Source organism: Erithacus rubecula (genome assembly GCF_903797595.1).
Source record: "Erithacus rubecula genome assembly, chromosome: 2".
Classification (NCBI taxonomy): domain Eukaryota; kingdom Metazoa; phylum Chordata; class Aves; order Passeriformes; family Muscicapidae; genus Erithacus; species Erithacus rubecula.
In genome coordinates this window covers 94,411,060-94,431,841 of record NC_136685.1, presented here as the reverse complement: position 1 = coordinate 94,431,841, position 20,782 = coordinate 94,411,060, and the positions used below count along the sequence as shown (strand labels likewise).

At 38.7% G+C, this 20,782-nt stretch overlaps 1 protein-coding gene across 2 annotated transcripts in view; it reads left to right on the top strand.

Moving 5' to 3' along the window:
• Positions 1 to 998: 998 nt before the first annotated feature.
• Positions 999 to 20,782, top strand: part of LCLAT1 (lysocardiolipin acyltransferase 1) — a 109,763-nt gene continuing 89,979 nt past the window's right edge. Inside the window, exons 1-2 of one of the 2 annotated variants that reach the window (XM_079298634.1) lie at positions 999 to 1,022; positions 1,105 to 1,198. The gene's annotated coding sequence lies outside the window, so the exon portion shown is untranslated. Of the gene's footprint in view, positions 1,023 to 1,104; positions 1,204 to 20,782 lie in introns of both variants that reach the window. The other variant, XM_079298635.1, reaches the window with a different exon arrangement.

Sequence of the window (20,782 nt, the reverse complement as noted above, 5' to 3'; positions counted from 1 at the left end):
TTCCAACATTTTGATGACTTCCAGGATTAAATTCCTCAAAGGCTCATTCCCTCTCCATTCATTATTTTTTTTTTTATTTCAGCTATTGACCAAATTGATGGCTAATTCTCAAATCTGCAGAGGTGCTCTCTAAGGCAATAAATTCTCACTGGATCATTGAAGGTGTATCAGAAGAGACAACGTTGTCCTCAAAACTCGCTGCAGTGGGAAAGAAGGATCCCAGAGGGGGATATATGGGGGGATATATCCCTGAGTGGGGATAGGATCAGGTTCTGCAGGAGTTTTGCAGAGGGACATGTTTGTCTTTGCACATGGAATTGATGTGGAATCAGGGGAGCCCAGGTTGCTTTGGTCCTCATCCAGCAGCTCTTGTCAGCCGGGCACGGACTCTGGTTTCACACAAACATAAAACTTTATTTAAAACCTCCTGGAGTTTCCCTTCTTGGACTGGGGGGTTTCACCAGGTTTGTTTACCTTATAAAAACATACATGTGGAAAAAGTATAAAGAGGTTAACCCCATCAACAGAAAGCAAAGGCGGTGCAATAAAAGCTGGAAACACAGCTCATTTCGGGGAAAGTTCAGAGAAACCATCTCCTCACAGCAGTGGAAATCATGCCGCGGCCGTTTTTGCCTAGTGGGAAATGCCAGATTCCGCAGCTAAGCAGCAGAACGGTTTTCCCCTCCGTGCCGCGCTGCGGGGCGGGTGAATCACTGTCCCTTTTCGCTAATCCCCGAATTCAGAGGCGTGTTTTGCTCTGCCCCCACGCCCGCCGTCCCCTCACAGGAGGCGGCCATGCCCCCCCAGGCCCCGCTCCGCGCGGTCCCTTTAAGGGAGCGCTGCCATGGCAACGCGTGACCGCCGTGACCGGAAGCGCGCGGGGTCAGAGGCCGCGGGAACATGGCGGCGGCCCTGGCACCCACGGGCGGCGGCGGCGGCGCGGCGGCTCCCTGAGCTCGTCCCTGAGCTCGTCCCTGAGCTCGTCCCTGAGCTCCTCCCGCCGCGGCGCTGCCCCGTGCCAGGTGAGCGGGGCCGGGCCCGGAGGGGCTCCGCAGCTCCCCGCGCCTCGCCCGCCGCGTCTCACCGCCCGCCGTTTCTCCGCAGGCATGGTGGCCGCGCTGTAGGAGGGCCGGGAGCCGCGGCGATGGAGGAGAGCGCTTGAGTTTGCCTGCGGAGGCGTTGCGTGTGTGCCAGACGTGTACGGTACCCGAAACCTCGCTTTCAGTGCTGTCTGTGTTGCACCTGAAGGAATAAATAGCCGGAGGCCTGTTGTAGTAATCTCATCCTTAGTAGCTTTCCTTTTGGGAAAAAACCAGCGTGTCTTGTTTTGACTTGTACATACACAGAAGCTAGTCAGTTTCTTTTTCCCAGCTGGAACCGGGTGTTTTTCCTTGTCTATTGTGTCTGCTGTCACTTTCCCGTTGGTGTTGGCGTGTGCGGCGCTGTCTGGGCTGGATGTGCCCTGTGGCAGAGCTAAACTCTGCCCTGAACGGTGCAGTAAATGCGGGGTGGGTGCCGCAACCAGCTTTGCACAACCGGGCTGTTCAGTACGTGCCTGTGGCTGCGGGAAGCTGCACGTTAAAATTTAAAAATAAATACCGGGGTTAAACTGGGCGTGCGGCTCCACACCGGTGCTTGTGTGCATTCATTGCCGTTCGTGGTCACTGGACTTCTTTAATCTCTGCTTTTGTTAGTGCGTGGAGTGGACTGTGCAAGTGGGTAGGGTATTTTACTTACTGCTTGAAAGCATCACCACATCTCACTTATTCTATTTTTGGACCCTTAAACTTTTTAGTTGTAGATAGAATGGTAACATTTTAACATTTCTCAAGCATGAATTTACTCCAATGTAAAACAGAAATTAATAGATGGGTCTCCCTCCATCCTGTTTCTTACGTAGCAAATGGGGAAACTAGGATTTTAAAGAAACCAGAATGTGTCTTAAATTGAACACAGAAATCTACAGTGAGTTGGTTGACTTTGCAATCGTGTTTTACTGTATTATCTAATAGTCTGGATGCAAAGCTGCAGTGGAAGCTGTACCTCAGCAAATCGAGGTACCCTTTACCAGAGTGGATTCATAGTTTGGTCAGTGTGTGGGCTGCAGCTGGAGTGTGGTCTCACTCCTTTCCACTGCTGGCCATGGGTTCTTGTTACTCTCTTTGTAGTGGATTTAGTGGTTGGATGATTTCAGGGACAGTTGATCTAACACTTTTATGGGGATGGAAGTTATTCCAGTGAGTGCTTGCTCTGATATTGAATGAAAGCTGTTTCTTCTTCTGAACTAATCTAACCCAGCTGTGGGTCAACCATAATGTGAAATTGTACCTCGAGTAACCAAATCTCAAATTGGTCATTCAGAAAATCAGAAGTATACCTCAAGTTTCTGAAAAGTTTTGATTTAAAAAAAAAAAAGAAAAGTTTTTGTAGGGGAAAAAAAGAAAAGTTTGTGTAGGGAATATGTGGTAAGAGTGAGGAGGGTGTAAGCCTGTGAAGGAACTTTCTCATCTTTCCAGGGTTTTTTCTCCATTCACTGCTTGCCAAAGTGTTTCTGTGCTGAAAGAACAAAGTCACTTAGAAACCTTTATTTAGACATCAGGGGGTGGTCCACCATGTGTACTCAGGCAGAATCTTGAAAGAAAGATAATTTTGTACCTTACTGTGGAAGCCAGACTGAGATTCTGCAGGGAGACCTTGATTCTGGTATGGTCCAGCTCCTCTGCCTCAATGAGTTTTGCTTTCATGGAGTTGCCTGCCCTCCTCACAAAAGCAATCTGGAAAGAAGATTGGAAGTGGAATGAGGTGTCATCTTCACACCCACCTGGGGTTTTATCGGTGTTAGGATTTCCTGGATCAAGTAGCCCTTTCTCCAATTGCTCATGTGGGAGGCTGTCACATGTTTCATCAGTTCCTGCAGAGTCTACTCCTTCAGCAGCTATTTTTAGTATAAAGCCAGATTTTTAATTCTTAGAATCTTAATCTAAACTGGCATAGGTGCAAATCCTCTTGTCCTTCAAATGGCTTTCTGCCAGATTCTTCCCAAGACTTTTCCCCATAGAATTTCCTTAATTTTTGTTTGGACAGTCTCATGTATGTGTTTTCTTCCCTGTCACTTGTCCCATCCTTCAATGTGCTGTTATACCATACTCCTCCTAACTCTGCTTTGCCAAAACACATGTTTTTTTTACTTTTGTTGGCTGCTTCTTCCAGCTTCTTGGCATGTGCAGAGTCTTTGTCTCAATTTATGCTTTCCTTCTACCTCATTATTATTTACAAATAATTGGTGTTTTCCTCTGTCCTTCTTTCCTTATTTCATTCTCCTTTTCTCCACTTACAGTCTTAACAGTTCAAGGCTGTCCCTTTGTTGTTGCCTTGTTTATTCACATCATGGTGCTGGGAACGCACAGACATGAGGCACTGAGCTCCATAATCTGCTTAAATGTTTTATTGGCACTGGCCTGAGGAGAGCTGGCTTGTTTGTGTCGTGTGTGTGGTGCTTGGGCAGCACTTAGGGCTAAGAGAGGGGGAGATGGAACCTTTGGAGAGTTGAATTTTTGGAATGGGTCCCTGCCAACTGTGGACAAAGGCTCACAGTTTGATTTTACTATTTGTTGCCTTGGCCTAACAAGTTAATTACTCCTGAAAGACAATTCTGGGTTGTGAATTGTCCATGGTTTTGCTGTAGCAGGGCACAGTGAGATGTGATGGAGCTATGTTAGCAGAATTTTTCAAATATACCCAAAATGTCTCTTCATTTTCCATTTTTTTTTCTCTTAGCTGAGCTAGTTTACTTGTGAACTTGACCTTTAATTTAATTTCCCAAATTACTTTTGTTTGCATTAGAGTTCTTGGATGCTTAGGGGTTAATAACTGTGAGAGTCCATACTTGCCAATGCAAAATTAGTAGCTTCACTAGGTTCACACACTATCCATTCATGAGTTTGAGAAAATTAATTAGGCTTTAATCTGATAATAGACTTAAGGTAGTTTCCCCTTGAGAACAGAACTGCTTTTTTTCACCTTTTCCAAGACGTTGCATGTGTGATACTAAAACTCCCCTGACTCTTAAGGAGCTTGTTTCAGGCATTCTTTGGTATAAAACCTGCTGTTAATGCTATTTTAGGTATTAAGGGAGCAGGTATTGCTTTCATTCCAGTGTTTCTGAAAGATATTTCTTGATCTCAGGTGCTTTTTCATTGATCTTACAATGGTTTTATTATTTTTAAGGCATCCAGCATCACTTACCATAGAGAGAAATTGATCTCTATTTGCTCTTCTCCTTTGATGGCAACTCCAGTGGTGCCATGAAGGCTAAATGGAGACTGCCTCTCAAATCTCTATGAAGCAGTTGTGTGGATCACTTCACACTGCTGATAGAAAGAGAATTAACTTTTGCAGAATATTTTCTCTGGTCCTTTATAAAATTACTGTTTGAATGATGGTGGTCCTGTGAACTGCTGTGTCCCAGACATGCTTACAGTTCCTGTGCATTTTCATATATAAATGACAGATTGTTTTGTACTCCTTTCACCAAATCAGTGAAACAGCAGGCTAGAAGAGTCAAAAGATAACTGAACACTCAGGCTTCAAAGGAGACCTAGAAATAGAACATGACCAAGACATTAAGTTTTCTTCCTAAATCAAAGACAATAAAAGACAGTGCAGGTACTGACAAGTACATGCAATTGTGATTTTGAAACAAGAATGGAGTTACTTTGAATTTCTTGCAATCCTGCTAATTGCATCAAACTGTTAATAATTGTTGCAGATCAAGGTTTAACTTACGTTTCAAAGTAACTGGAATTTACAATGGTTATACATGAAATGGACAAGCAGATCTGGGGTGAGCATGTGATTATGTTTAATTTTTGTTTCCTTTTAACTTTTGCCTGGTCAGTATGATAATGATCCCATGAGATATGAATGTTAATTGTGAAATAACAGAGCATATGTTCTATGACCCTTCAAATCTATTTGAAGACTCTCTCTGGTGTTTGAAGGTAAGAATGTTGCTGTCTTGCTACACATGAGAGCTTGTGTGAAATACCTCCTGATGCAATTTTAATGGGAATAAAAGGCCTGAGGATCCTCTGTTCAGCTTGAGCAGCTCTTGGAGAGAGAGAAGCAACAGAGAGAGATGCCAAGACTTTTTTTTTCTCCTGGAAGAAAATTCTTGAAGTAATTAATTCCATATCACTTGGTAATTCTGCTCTTAGATTTCGTTATGGTTACTCCTATCTAGTGTTGGTATTGATGTTTAATACTGATTTCCTCAGTCTTCACACAGACAGCCTGCATTTGTTCAGATTGAGTATTAGCATTATGTCTTTGAATTCAGAAGATAATTGCATATCTTGCAAATTACCCAATGGCTGTTTCATCTTGAAACATTTAGAAATCCATTTCAGTTTCTCATAATTATAATGTTTTAGTCAGACAGCAATCTAAACTTAGGACAGCACTTTGGCAGTGATATGCTTGTTTTTCTAAAATGAGCACAGCTTTTGTGGTTAAATTTTCCTTTCATTTAAGTATAGATTTTAATCAGTGTAGGCCAAACTTTTCCAACCATCTTTAAAATTAGCTCAAGCCATATTTTAGAAAGTATGCTATCCTAATGTGATTTAACTTATGTAGAAACATGTATGCAGAAATTAATGGTTTTAAGCTGATTAATGCTTTTGAAGTGTTTTTACAATTTGTTTATAGACAGCACAAATAGGATACTAGTAGTCTCTTTGTAATAAATACCACTGAAAGCACTTCATGCTGTGTTTCTGAAATTTGAAAGGTAGCTGTTCTGAAACTGTAAATTCCACTCATCAAGCAGCTAAATTACAACATCAAAACAAAGTAAAATGCCTCTGTTTTTCCAGACTTCTCTGTCAAGCAGTGTGTGAAGTTTTGGAGATTGCTGAAGTTTTCATTGGTTGTCTTGTATGTCCTTGAGCAGGGTATAATTACCATTTTCAGCTGGTGACTTAAAGCTGTAAACAGATGTATAGCAAGTGTAAAGCTCTGGGTTAAGGATATTCAGCATTTTATATATTCCCACACAGAAGTGGGAAGGAATCTGAATTGCATCTTGCAGGTGACTCTTACAGTCCTCTGAGTTGCTGCTAAACACTGGCTAGTTTCAGTTTCTAGAACAGAACTAGAAAAACCATCAAATAAAAAGACTCCAAAAACTGTTACTTGTCTCACTGTTTTTTTTTACCCAAATGCAGAAAAAAAGATCTTGGCTATACTGAGAAAGTTTTCCAGTCAGAGTGTTCAAAAGATGAAGGGAGTCAATGTGTCAGCAGACTTCTCTTCAGATAGACCATTTCTTCTGATCACAGGCAGAGTGAATTCCTTTCCCTGAGTGTGAGGACAAATATAAGAGAATGATGAGTCCTCTGCATTTCCATTATGTGTTTTTATATGAGATGTGCTGGCTAGCTATGATGAACTGTTTCTTTAGTGAAAAAAAATTCTGTCCTAGTTTGGACATGGAATTGTGAGAAAGCTCATTCAGCTTTATTTTATTATGTTAGATGCTAAAGGACTAGATCCTTCTGGTATTACAAACCATACATTAATCATGCATTTGTTCAGCTGATTAATTTCATTTGCTATCAAGATCACGTTTGTGATCTGCTTGAGAGTAAAGAGCATTGGTTTTGAAAAAGCTGATAGTACTTTAGCAAGAATAAACAATAATAAATGTAATTATGACTGGTAAAGCTTTTCTTTTTTTCTTCTAGTTGTTGCAGGTTGTGGTGTTATTTTTAAGAAACTTATATGGTGGAGTACTTTCACTAATTTCACTCAATAATTTTTCTTCCCCAGAATTCTTATGGTACAGTGAGAACTTCTTGAGCATTCTGCCCACTGAGTAGCAGTTACATGTTTTGTCCTCATTGAAAAACAACTTTTAACTCTTCTGTTATGATAAGCCAGGAGACAATAGGGACCACTTGCTGATCCATGGAATACAACTTTTCAAAGTGAGCCAAGCTGCAAGTGGGCTTTCAGGTTATGGTCAGAACTTTGAGCTTGTTTCTGGTTCTGCTGGGTAAATTTTTGAGGTTGTGTATCAGCTGGAGCTGGGAGCATGTGCTCTGGGGAGGTCATTGCTTGGTTCTTTCACAAAGCAAAGGAAAACTGCAAAAGGTTTTTCAAAGAGCAAAACAAGTAAAAGTGTCTGATGGGAACCAGTCTGTTTGTTTTTTTTTTAAACTCTTCACTCATGGAGATCCTGTTTTCTTGAATCCAACATTTTAGAAAGTGTGATGTAATGCACTCATGCCAAGGTTATTAAGACAACCTGTAATCTGGTAAGGGGGTGTTTTGTTTGTTCTAATCTCTCTTAAATGATTACACACTGTCTAGGAAGATGGAGTGTAGAGTTCTGGTTGTGTTTGATCTTTCTAAACTTAGGTGATAGACTGTTTGAAGAAGGGATTGGTCTTGCTGAATTTTGTCCTGCCTCCACGAGGTGGATAGATTTTGCACTAGAGTTTCCCTTAAAAATTACTCGTGTTTCAATGTGATTTACAATAAATGTTTTGCAGACTCATCTGTTTCTAACCATTGGAAGTGACAAAGGGTGTGTCTCTCCCAAAATTATGGCTTTGCTCAGAGAAGTGTGTTCTTTCATTAGCAACATCAGGTTTAGATTTTCTCTTGAATACCAAGTTTTAAATTAAATCCTTATCCGCTATTTTGAGCACTTGCATGGGTCTACCATTCTTTACAGAATGAATACTTCATTTTTCTGTCATAAATTATTCTATCTTGAGATGCCAATTTCCAGCATTTACTTAGAATAATAATTTCTATAAAAATATATCTCACAGAATATTTTTATTTGTGTTGCAATAAAGATAGGCATTGTATATATTGTATCTCAGTTCTACTATGAAGAATGAATCTTGGTCTTTTTGGTAAATATTGAGATGCATTTAGATTTTCACCTTTCTTGGATACAGTGTTAGATGTTGAAGAGTGTCAACTCCACTAAGCACTAAAAAACCCCACACTTTAAAACAATGCCTGAATTGAACAGCACGTCTCATTTAGATTATGACACAGTGGGTAAAAAAGCTGCATGTTTATCTTGTCTGTCACCTTAATAGTTTTCGAAAGGCAAATACTTGCAAAGTTGTCAAGGGTCAAACAGCTATTTTTTGTGTGTGTTCTAATTAGAGCAGGCCATCAAAGGACTTTGACAGATAAGTGACTTGAAAAATTGAGACAATGGCTCTGTAGTTATGGAAGTATGGAAATTAAGTTTAGGCAGAAGCCAGTGTGGCTGGAGTGGTCACAGCAGGGATATTACTAGAATGGTTGTTGATGGCACAGGAATACATATTATCTTTTGTCTAAAGGGAAAAATGGCTGAAATTATGAGGGTTTTGTTGAAGCAATTGTGGTAGGCTGGTCTTCTGAAGAACAATTATTACATGTTACAGAGCTCCCTCTTTGAAAACATACTAATAGCAATTATTTTTAAGTTAAAGAAAGAACCTTACTCAAATTTTAGAGGATTTAGTAAAGTTTTGTTCTTCCAGTCACATGTTGGCTGGGTTTTCTGATGGTCTGCCTGCTCTCTGTGCCTTTGCAGCTTGGCAGACCTTCACCCTCCTACAACAGCAGCAGGCCCCTGAATTGGCTGTAGGAAATCCTTCCCTTTTTAGAGGGAAGCTGTAAGTTATCCCCATATTGTCTGTGGCCCCAAGTTCCTTCAGGTCCTTGTTCAATTTACGTGTCATCAGTGACAAATAGAGATGCTAGATACAGCTGTTTGTTCTTTTTAAACCTTATAAAAGGCATCCATAGAAATCTGTTAGACAAACTGGCACTGCACATATTGCCCAAGCTTTGTTATGAGCTCTGGGCATTCAGCTTGCCTTCAGAACTGAAGGTAGCTTTGCTGTGAGCAGAAAGCTAAAATGAGTTTGCATACTAGAAAGGAAGATTGTATTCCCTGTCTCCATGATCTCTCAATGTGTTTTGAAGGACAAAAATAGCTAGAAAAGGCATATTTAGGACAGGCTTTTGCTGAAGTTTAAATATATACATAATTTCTTCATAAATATGAAATAGGTAAACCTTAAAATTTAAGGAAAATGTCTGGTAGCTTTGCTTCAGTACAAGATATTCTATATGTGCACAGTATTAACACAGATGATAATGTTTACTAGAAATGATGCTTTGGGTTTTAGCTTTTATATTTTTCTGCTGCTTGGTGTGTAACTGAAACTTTGTAGTAGGTGTAAGTTCTCTTCACAGGGTGGTTAGACAAAACAATCCCTTCCCAGCTAGAGAATCAAGGACACCTGTTACCCAAAAAGCATAAACAGCAGTGAGGGACATGGGCAAGCCAGGGGGCTGAGACTTCATAGCCTGGGGCTGTGACAATTGGCCCCAATATGTAGATCAGCCAAAGCTTATAAAAGTGTAAAAACTTGTGACCAGGACCCATCTTGGATTTGATTTGGGTGTAGCCTCAGCCAGGCACTTTCACTGCCCAAAGTGTCTCCTTTCAATAAATATCTATTTTATTCTTTTTATTCTGTCTAGTGTCTGTTCCGGGTCAGCCTTTCTAGGCATCAGTTCTATCACAAAATGGCATATTGGCTAAGAGATGCCCAAAAATGGAAAGCAGTAATTGCAAAATATTGTTGTAAATATAGTTCCACAGGCTGCAGAGTATTTTAGAATAAAAAAAGTTGTCTGTACAGAAAATTATTTGATCAATTAGAAAAGTAATATTTTAATGAGTGCTTATAGCATAACAAGTGAAAAAATAAATTATCAACAGGCATTTTTTTATCACTTAAAGACTGCCCTTACTGCTGTTGCTCTCCAGCCATTTAGCCAAACATTTACAGTCTTTGTAGGGAGTACATATCACAAGCTGCAAACCCAATACCTTTGGCCTTAATATCTTGCAGAGATTCCATTTTCCCAGGATTTTTACTTGTGGAACCTTAGTTCTTCTGCATCCAGCTGGTACAAGTCTCCCTCTAAAGAACCTGTGTTTTGATGTTAATATGGAGGAGTGGCCCACCTTAGGAGCTGTGTGTACTTCTGTGAGATCTCAGTGTGTCTCCTCCTCCTGAGAAACATCATGGTGTGCCTTTCTGCTGATTTCAGTGTTTGGATTTATCTTGGAGGGAAATTATAAGAACTTTCCTTTCTGGTTTGGAAGCTATTTATTACCAGTCTGTTGTTCTTGAATGCAACCACCCAGTTAACATCTCTCTCCTAAGCTGAGTCTTACTAAGATCTGTCAGATTTCCACCAGGCATGGGACTGAGGAGTAGAACATAAGAGAGAAGTTAATGTTGGAGTGGGGATCTGGAGGGAAGCAGTGTTGTGGGCAAGTATTTTTCCATTTTCCAAATGTTAAGCTTCAACCACATTAATAATATTTCTACAAAAATATTACTTGGCTAATTTAAAACAAAACTCTAGAACTGTTATATGGCATGAAACATTCCTAGTTCTTTTTTTTTTCTTGGTGTATTAACTTCTTACACAGAAAGGAAATGAATTTTAGAAAGAATGTTATACATAAACCATTTGAGACATTCTCTGTTAAGGAAATACCATCTGTCAAGAAAGATGCAGCCAATGTTGAGTTATATTAAAAACATTGTAAAGGAAATATTTCTCAAGGAAAAGTGGTTTAATTAAAAAAAAATTAACTGTTTTTGCTCTGGAAAAAACTTAGGAAAATTCTACATAAGCACTCTAAATGCAAACATGATAAAAACTCAAGTTTTTCAGAAGGAAGTTAGCTTGGATAAGTTGTTCCTTAATGTAGAATAAAGAAATTTTCTGACTAGACTGTAACTTGTAGGAAAAAAAGAAAAAGAAAATACTTGGAATCATGGCTTTATTACCTTCAAATTCTATAAGCCTGCTTTCATTGATTTTTCTTGATGGAGAGAATTTATTTCAAAAGGAAAATACATTACATTTTAGGGTTTTCATATTAATGTTTTTATTTGAAAATCAGTTATTTTATGACCATTTAATAGCACTAGAAGACATTATTTTGCTTCTGTAGGAGAAAATAGTGAAGTACTCATAAAAAGGTACCTATATTAGGTGTATTAGGCATGAGAAGCATTAAATATTATTGAATTTGTTCTTCCTTTAACTCAGTTGAGCCAGTTAGTTTAAGGAATTGTACACTGACTATATAGATTTACTCTAATGGTTTTCAATAAAAATTTTGCTTTAATTAACACTTTGCTCTTTCATCCATTAACCTTTTGGTTCTATCAGACCTATCCTGAAATGTAGCAAATACAAAAACAGTTATGTCTGATCCCTTTCTAGATAATACTGTTCCTATTGTTTTTTTTTGGGGGGGGGGTGGGGTGTTTGTTTGATTTTTGCTTTTTCTTTAAATTTAGTGAAAGAATTTTAAGGGAATGCTTGGAACTTCTGGTTTTAGCCCACTTAAATTCTGAGGTTTTGATTTTTAGGAAAGCATGCATATTATATGTGGGAATGTTGGGTATTCCTCTGTTTAAGATATACTACCTTGTCATTGGAGTGTTTTCCTTTCCTTTCCTTTGTTCATTGAAAATACTAAAATGACACTTCTTAAGTTACAGGATTGCTATTAGAGATGAGCAGCTGTTATTATCCCAAATTCTCTTCACGGTAGGCTCATGATCTTAGACTTCATTAAAATACCCACAGAAACATCAGTTTCAAGTGATATATGGACTTAAGTTTTTTAATGTCACCCATATCTCTGTATTTGAATTGACATGATGTATTTCCATTGACATTTTCTCTTTTTTCCCCCCTTAAAAAACTTGCTGTTTACCATGGCTTGTATTTTAAGAACACCTTAAAAATGTAAAGAATGTGATCTGTAGAACCCATTTTACTTGTTGCTTGTGCTTGATGTTGTATCCTGAACTGAATAAAAGATTGGAGATGATCATCTAAAGGTTTCTGTAGTTAAATACCACTGAAGACCTGGATTTACCTTTTACTTTAACAGTAACTACTTGTAACCCTTGTATTTGAATATAAGGTTCCAGATTGGACTTCTATAATATAAAGAATGCAAAGCTTTCACAGCTGCAACTGAAGCTGATAACAACTGTGAATTGTACTTGTGATGTACTGCACAGTGACAAATATTCTGAAAAAAAATTAGTCTGGAAACATTCCAGATTAAGCAGACAGAATTCATATGCTGTGTGCTGTAGGCCTTGAGTTGTAAAACTATAAATAGTATATTTTGTGAAAATAAGTCAGTGAAATGCAATACTTTCAGGTAGCAGTATAATAAACTTAAGGTAGAGGAAAAAGGGGGAAAAAAAGAGGGTTTTGTCCTAGAATTTTAATATTGGAACACTACTGTGGGAAGAGGAAAAAGAAATACAGAGTAATTTCTCCTTCACCCTGCTGTCAAGGCCTGTGCATTAGGTAAGGTGGGGTTCCTGTGTGAAAATACAAATCAGCAAAGGAGCAACAACTTCAAATTTGTTGCTGTATAATTTCTGTTTCATTGTGCAGCTTCAGTATCCCAAATGTTTTTTTGAGTGGTGCTGAATCCCCTGATCTCCTCTGTGAATGTAGCAAGTTGTACTTCTGTTGAGGATGACCCCTTTCTAAATGTGTTCTCCCCTCTGTAAATTCTGATGTTGCTGTATCTGACCAAAGTTTAGGCTGAAACTAATCATTATGTTTTAGATTTCTGCAGAATCACTTCATCTGTAATCTGAGACTATGATTTCCTGGCAGTCTGTTCTGTTGTAGGCTAATGATAGATACCTGAGATCAGTGCTGACTCCAAAGAGAGGTCACTGGATTGAGTTCCTGAATGTAGGATCAAGACTACCAGAAAAAGAAATCTGTCAATATTCCAAGTTATTTCTACAAAGCCATTTACAATCACAAATGCTTCTGTAGTTTGACTGAATTCTGCTTTTTGCCTCTCACTTAAATCTTGCTTTGGTCCAGAGTGAAACAGTTCCTTGTCTATTTACATATGCATGATTGAGCATGTGATTATTGTTCCAAGAAGTAAGAGGAAAATAGCCTGTTCTAATTTCTCAACTCACATTCTGAAATTTTCCTCTCAGTAAAAATTGTGAAAATTGTATTGGCCATCCAGGACCACTTCTTCCAATTTCAGGCTGGTACCTCTGCAGTCAAGGTGAAGGATGTTGATTGGGATGCCTTTCTCCCAAGGAATTAATACTGAACTTCTGTACTTTGAATTTTACTGTCTAATTGGTGATAGACACAGTGAATTTCAGCTCCTAAAAGTGTACTTGAAGTTACTTGATGTAAATGTACCTTAGTCTTTTATGGTATTTAGAATGAGACAAAGCTGACTTGATGTCAAAACTGGCAGACATCTTCGCAGTTGATAACTTGGAGAGCTCCATTTTAAATGAGGTGTGAAGCTTGGAGTTTTAGATTTATCAGTTTACCTTATTTGGTGATCAGTTAAATCTTTTTCAGCTTTTGATGGAGGACACAGTGATTGCCTTTATTGGTACATCTGATAAAAAATTACAATTAATGCTTTGAGTTCCCTGCTAGTAGTAAAAAAAAAATTCCTCTATGCACCAAGTAAACTTCAATGGGAAAAAGTGTTACCATTTCAAAGTATATTTCTGTTATGTTGTCTGCATAATGGAAAGTGGCTGAATTATGCTATCAAAATGTGCAACGGCTTTACAGAAATTGCAGGTTGTAGATTTTATAGGGTATCTTGTAGCTGACTTAAGGTGGTTCTTAATGTGTAGAAAAACCTACTTCCAGCTTAAAAGAGTCAGTTATGATATCTTTTAATATAGTTTCCCATTTATATGCTTGATATCTCTATCTGACAGTATTGAAGCTAGAGATAGAAAGTTATAAAGAAAAATTATTTGACTAGATAAAGTGTCACAGGAGAGCTCATAGTCAGTCCCATTAGCCATATTGTATTGAACTGCAGCCAGACATTTTGAAATACTTTAAATCCCTAACGTTCCTGAACAACTGGAGGAGAATCCTCTTCTAATATTCCATCTAAAAGGGATTATTATTTATTTTTGTTGTAGTTTGGTCTAAGAATTTCAGTGAAGTATCAGGAAATTATTACATTTTTCCTTACTGACAAATGCAGTCAAACCTGATTTGAAACTCAGAATCTGTTACCAGTAAAAAAGACTTATAAATATGCTGTTAGAGGTTTTAGATCACTTTCAATTTTTTATTTTCCATAATATACCTAAAATCCCATTTTTTGCTTGCTCTGTTGCCATTAATCTCTTTCTTCTTTGCTACAGTGTTAGCTATTAAAATTCTGACATCCCAAGAAATGGTAATCACATAACTTCTCATTTCCTTTGTCTGTTATGTCCTTTTTTCATACTGCAGATTACTGTGAGTTGCTCTGGAAGCACTATGAAAGAATAATGACTTAATATAAATAAGTGTAAGGGAACTTGCAGTTGTTGCTCATGTCTTCTAGTTGGCCTAGGTATTTGGTCCTCTTACCAAAATGTGGAGGGTGAAAAGTTGGAAGATCAGTGAACTTTTTTTTTTTTTTGGAAGATATTTATGGTTTCCTAAAGTAATTTGAACTATTTTGGTAGGTCAGGCTGTGACACAGAGCTGCTAGTTTTTTCTCTCAGCCTTGCAGTATTTCACAACAACATTATCAGCTTTATTATTTATCATGAAGCTTAAACTGTTTGAAATGAAGCTGAGGACTGGTGAATTTTTAAGTGAATTTATAGTCCCCTTATTTTACAGTTATCAGGGAAATATTTTCAGATAGAATTCAATTTCCTGAAAGTTGGCCTTAATTGTTCTGCTCTGAGTTAGGACCAGGACCAAAGCTACTGTTGTAGTGGCTAAAGAAGAAACTCCCTCATGGTGAATTTGGAGGGCTCTTTGCCTTCTTGTAAAACCCTGTGAAGCAGCTTTGGTGAAACTTTTAACCTTTCAGGCTAACTTCTCAGCTAATCAGGATACTCTAGATTCTTCCAGAAATTTTTAGGGTTGAGTCCCTGCACAAACATACGCTGGATATACTGGAGAGAGTTCAGTGAAGGGCCACAGAGGTGGTGAGAGGACTGGAGCATCTCTGACATAAGAGGAGAAGGTGGGAGGAGAAAAGGTTTGGGCAGGGACATGTTATCAATGTGTGCAAGTACCTGGAGGGAGGAGGGTGCAGAGAGGATGGAACAAGGCTCTTCTTATGGTGCCCAGTGACAGGACCTGCTGAGACACATTAGGAAACACCTCTTTTCACTGGGAGGGTCAGTGAGCACCAGCACAGGTTGCCCGGGGTGGTTGTGGCATCTCCCTGGGATATTCATGAGCCCACTGGCTGCACTTGATCTTGCTTGAGCAGGACCAGAAGATCTCCAGAGGCTCCTTCCAGCCTCAGCCATTCTGTGTGGGTCTCTTCTCTGTAGGGGTATTGTCTGTTTTGGTTTGAGATGACTCACCGATGATTCTCTTTAAAAGAAAAATATGTCTTATTAACCCCTGTAAAATTCTCACAGGAAATAACTACTTAGCTTAAATAAGCTGCAGAATAAAGGGTGTTATTTGGGAAACAAATTTCCTTTCCACTTTTAAGTCTTGGGAATCGTGTGAATTCAAAATGGAAGCTGTAGAGTTTTAGCTGCTGTTAGAGCAATTTAAATGTATGTTGTAACTAAGCCACCCTAGGAAAATAATGCTCTTTCCTGAGGCAGAGAAGGACAGAAGTGTTTTTTGTGTAGTTGTGCTATAGGTTGTTTCTCCTCTTGTGTTAATGGTCTTGCCCAGTAAGAAAGGAAAGAAGCACTTTAAAATGCACAGGGAAATGTGGTTGTTGAGCCATAAAAAATCAGTTTCAAGAGTGGTTTTGATACTATTCAGAATCTCTCTCATTCTTGATCTTTGCTTCTTTTTTTGATAGTGACAGTTTAAAGAAAATTATTTGAGAACCATGGTTTTCCTTAAGGTGATGGAAATCTTCTTGTCATATTTGTAACTTCCATTTTGAAAATGCTGGTTTATTTCCACAGCTATAAATTCAGTGACTTCAAAACAATGTACGCCTGTACATTTTAATTGGCCTTCTTAACACATGCTTTGTTGTTAAATGAAACATTTTTATTGGCACAAAGACATTGGCCCCACCTATTTTCATCTGCTAGTGGTGAGAATAGTAACAATAAAGGCTGTTGAAAATATATGAAGGGAGTTCTGGGGTCATTCCCCACCTGTTGTTTATTTTGGTTTATGTAAGAACAGTCAAAAGTAATCATGTTGGTGAAGCTCTGTCATTAAAGTAGTGCTTTTGGAGACTCACAATTTACACATCAACAAGTTTGGCTTCTTCAAGCAAAACTTGTAACTTTTGTGTTAGTGAACAGTGTATGCTGGTAAGAAAGGTCACAGCTTTGAAGTAACCTAGAGTACATTGTACTATATTATGGAACAAAAGACAGTAAATATAGAAAGTCTTTGATTAACTTCTCCTTTTCAAAGTGTCTTGACCTTTATTGAGTTCCCCTAGCTGACATTTTTGGAAGATTTTTAGTATTCCTTTCATTATAAAGGGTTTATTTGTGTATTTGCTCACACATCTTTAGTTACAGTGGCATCTACGTTTCATATCAGCATTTCTGTAGTAGTGGAATAATGTAGTCCTATTTTTACAAAATTCTAGAAATGCATTTCTGTGACTAGATTGTATCTTGGTACACAACAGAAATGCAAAGCAAAATTGAGTGAAAAACAAAGAAATTACCAAAGCTGAAAGCACCTAGGAAAACATTTGAAAGACAGCATAATATATTAATGTTAGGAGTAAGTCACATAGGATTCACATCACATATCTTTCTATTTTTAGTTTTAAAATTATTAGTTGTCATTTCTATGTAAAGATAATGACATATTTAGTCAGACTTCATACAAGTGAATCATAGTCTTGCATTATTATTGTATTAAACAGGAATTGTTGGTTGTGTTTCTTATACTCCTTATATTTTGGAGGGCAAAAATAACTTCTCAATGCTCTGGAAGTTGCTCAGACATTTCAGTCTGGTGTGGTGATGCATAAATTATACTCTAAATAAGGCAGGCAACAGGAATTCATCTTTTTGTTTTCTTAGACTAGCCTTCTCCAGCTGGCATCTTTCCTTCTCTTTACCCCCTGTGGTTTTAGCCACGTAGGCTGGGTAAGATTACAGATACTTGTTTTACAAGGAGTCACTGCAGACTTGGTCTTTTTATATGACTCTGTGCTGGTTCTGCTGTCTGAGCTGGTGGGTCCCAGCTGTTCTTTAAAGGGTGTGCCAGGGCTGCCTTTTAGTATAGTGTCCTTCCTTTGCCCAGTTCATCTTCTGGAGTTGCTGCAGGAGAATGAGAATCCCCTCCAACAGTTAAAGTTTGATTAAACCTTAGTAGTTGGCACCTTGGGCAGCTGGCCAGCCCAACCAGACCTCCCTGGCTTGGAGAGGCAGCTTCTCAAGAGCATCCCTTGCTCTGTAATAACTGAACAAATCCCAGATGTAAGATTTAATCTTCTCCTTACTACTTTATTCCTGTGTAATACTGTGCTCCCTGAAGCCTTGGAGCTGTTTATATACTCTGAGCTACCATTCACAGCTAACAGTGTTTCCTAGTAAGATATTCCATAAAATGGGAGCTTTGCCTTAGAACAAGATACAGCATTTAGACTTCAAGTCACTGGATTTTAGGTGTGGGGCTTCTGACTGATTACTGGTAGCTGAGTGAACCCGAGGGTGTGATTTGTACCATTGTTGCTTGAATGGGCAGGTTGTCTGGCTGCTGTCAGTCCTTTTCCTTCATGAATTTGGGTACTCAGCAAGAGTGAAGACAGCTTAAAGATTGCTTGCAGAACAAAAAGATTAGATGTTTTTATATAGAAGACAAGGTCAGTCTGCTAATGAATGAGTAATAGTGAGCAGAATGTAAGCCTGAGTATTTAATGGCATAAGATAAATGTTAACAGAGCTAAGAGTAAGCTCACATCTCTGTCTCTTGCAGGTTTTCTTACTGCACCTTCTTGCCAAGGTGTCTGACAGGACAGCTGGCTGCACTACTGCTGATGGTCCATTTCTGTGTTTTTTCCACTGGTCATTTCTTTGAACATCACACAAGATAAAGTTTCCTAGGTCAAGACACTGGAAATATTAATTCTCTAGAAATGTTCTGTTCAACACAAGTCAGAGCTGAGTTTATAGAATACTTTCTTTCTTCAGTGTTGGCAATTTTCCAGTTTTCTGAGGGCAGGCAGCCCAGCAAATGCTCCTTCAGACGATTCCTCATCTTTCTACTTTTTCCAGAATGAAGATCCAAAAATATTGGCAATGGGGGCCAAAATAACAAAAGAAAAGTGGGTGTTGCCACTTCTTGCCAATTTTTTTATAAATGTTTCTCTCCTTCCCTGTCCCAGCATAATAGCAAAACTTCCCAAAAAATCCACAAAATAAACCACTCTTTTTCAACCTCTATTCCAATTCAGAATAGATGTCATAAGGAAAATCATAGAAAACAAGTACTGTAAAGGGTATATGGTTTATCTGGCTGTTAAAGTTTTATTCCTCATCAATTAAGATGGCAGAAAACTCTAGGGCAACTCTAGGTCCTTGGTGATGCTCAAGTGTTATTCTTGTTTCTAAGGTATCAATTGGGTTGGTGCCAGTTGCTTTTTTTTGGTTGTAAGGAATCTTAACTGGGGCATGAGTGGATAGATCTGTAGTTTAGAGCAGGCAGGATTGAAATAGTGTTACAAAGAAGTGGAAAATGAGGGGTTCCAAGCTCCAGAGAGTGATTCTAGGCTGGAAGATCTCTCCTGCTTGCTTGTTCTTCCTCGAGTGTCAGTGGAGTGATTAAAAAAATGAGGGGGCATGGTTGGCAATGAGATCCAGGAATTAGTGTTAAGCAGAGCAGAGGTGGGATTAGAAACCAAGGCTGTGCTGGCAGAATGAGTTAATACAACTGAGGGGCCAAAGAGCACTGCTGGATCAGAACCTAAGGCCAAAGGGCAGCAAGAAGGACAGGAACCATGTTCTTAGAGCAATAATCAAGATGTTATCTGTAGCTACAAAATAAACCCTGTTTGGGTTTCTTCTGTACTAGGAGTGTGTGGCAACCTCCATTGATGGAGTTCACAAGGTCATCTCTTTCCTCATGTTATGCTGGAGGCTGGCTGCAGCTTTTGTCTTGTATCATACGTGCTGCTTTTTCTACAGGTTGTTCTTATTTAAATTGAAATTCTTGCAGTTGCAATGAGTTCATTATTATAAGAGTTTCAAGAGATTTGTTTTCTCCCAGAGGTGTTCTTTATCAACAAACCATTGAACTTAAGTGTGTTCATGTGTGTGATAAGAAAGAATATTTTTTTTCATCAGTGGCTTTACTAGAAAAAATTCTGTTTGAATTTATCCATTCAAACTGTTGAGATTGCTGCCTTTTGATGTGTCAGATCTGCACAATTGATCTGTATAATGAAATGGCCGTGTGAACTGTGCCATGACATACTCAAACAGCTAATAATTGATTCCTTGAAACCATCTCTCTGTGTGTGAGCCACGGTGAGACTAGTGACCTCCCTAATTTTTATTTTTTTTGCAGGATCCTAATTGTGACCATTCCCCAAGAGTTAAGTGTCTATAAAGTATTTCCAGGTCAATGAATATAAGAGTAGAATTCAAAATCAAAGGGAACAGCCATCAGAATTAAGACATAGTCTGGAATCTGAGTACCATGTCTGTGTAGGAAAAGAGCTTCTCGACTCCTGTGCTTTTGCTTCTATTTTGATTGCTCATATAGTTTATTTTTTTGTTTATTTTGGAAAGTGCTAGAGCTAGAAATTTTGATTCACTAAGTCCAGACAATGTTTCATTGGAAGACTCCTGGAAAACCATGCTTGTTCAAGACAAACATTATGTCATTTCAGTAGCAGAATCCCTTTGTGAGCCTCCTGGAAACAAATGTTTTGCATGAGGACTCAATTTTTCTTGTTCTGAATTAATTCAAGTAAATTGCCCTGCAGACTATTTGTGGTCAACATTTTTTGAGAAAGCCTTTTCTTGGGCTGCTTTCAGAGTCAAGACTGACTTTGAGTGATATTTAGAAGCTGCAAAGGTTGTAAACTTGTGAACAGGTAAATGTATCAAGCAGAGCAATGTGCTTCGGTCTTCTGAGCAGCTGGGAAGATCAGTGTTCTCTAGAGCTTCCAGCAGGTGTTTCCATCTGCTCTCCAAACTATTGTGCTCTCCATAAGAAAAGTATGTTGGCTGGAACAGCAAAGCAGCTTTCTTTAATTAGGTGATGACTTAAGATATTTACAGAAGAAAGAAGATAATTTGCTTAAGTAAAGCCAATTTATAATTGGGATGTGGAGGACCCATCTTTATCTCTTGGAATCTTTTTTCCTTTCTACATCTGAACATTCCCAAGTTTTTGGTTTCTCTAGTGCAGGAGCAAGGAGGGAAGACTGCCTCTGAGTGTCAAGGAGGGACTTAAGATATAAATCAAATGTCCTTATTGGGACTTTGACACATTTGCTTTCCAGCTGATTGAGAACATAGCCATGAGAAGAACGTGCTTGGGAATTTTCCACCTGCCCATTTGACGTAGGAGAAGAAAGAAGCCATTCATTTCCTGACAGCATGTCTGAAAACTGGAGATGGAATGGTTATTTAATGTGTTTGGGTTTTGGCAATCTGATTCATAGTTTTTGAATGGTTGTAGTTGCCAGTTCTTGATGCAATGCATTTTTTTATTCCAT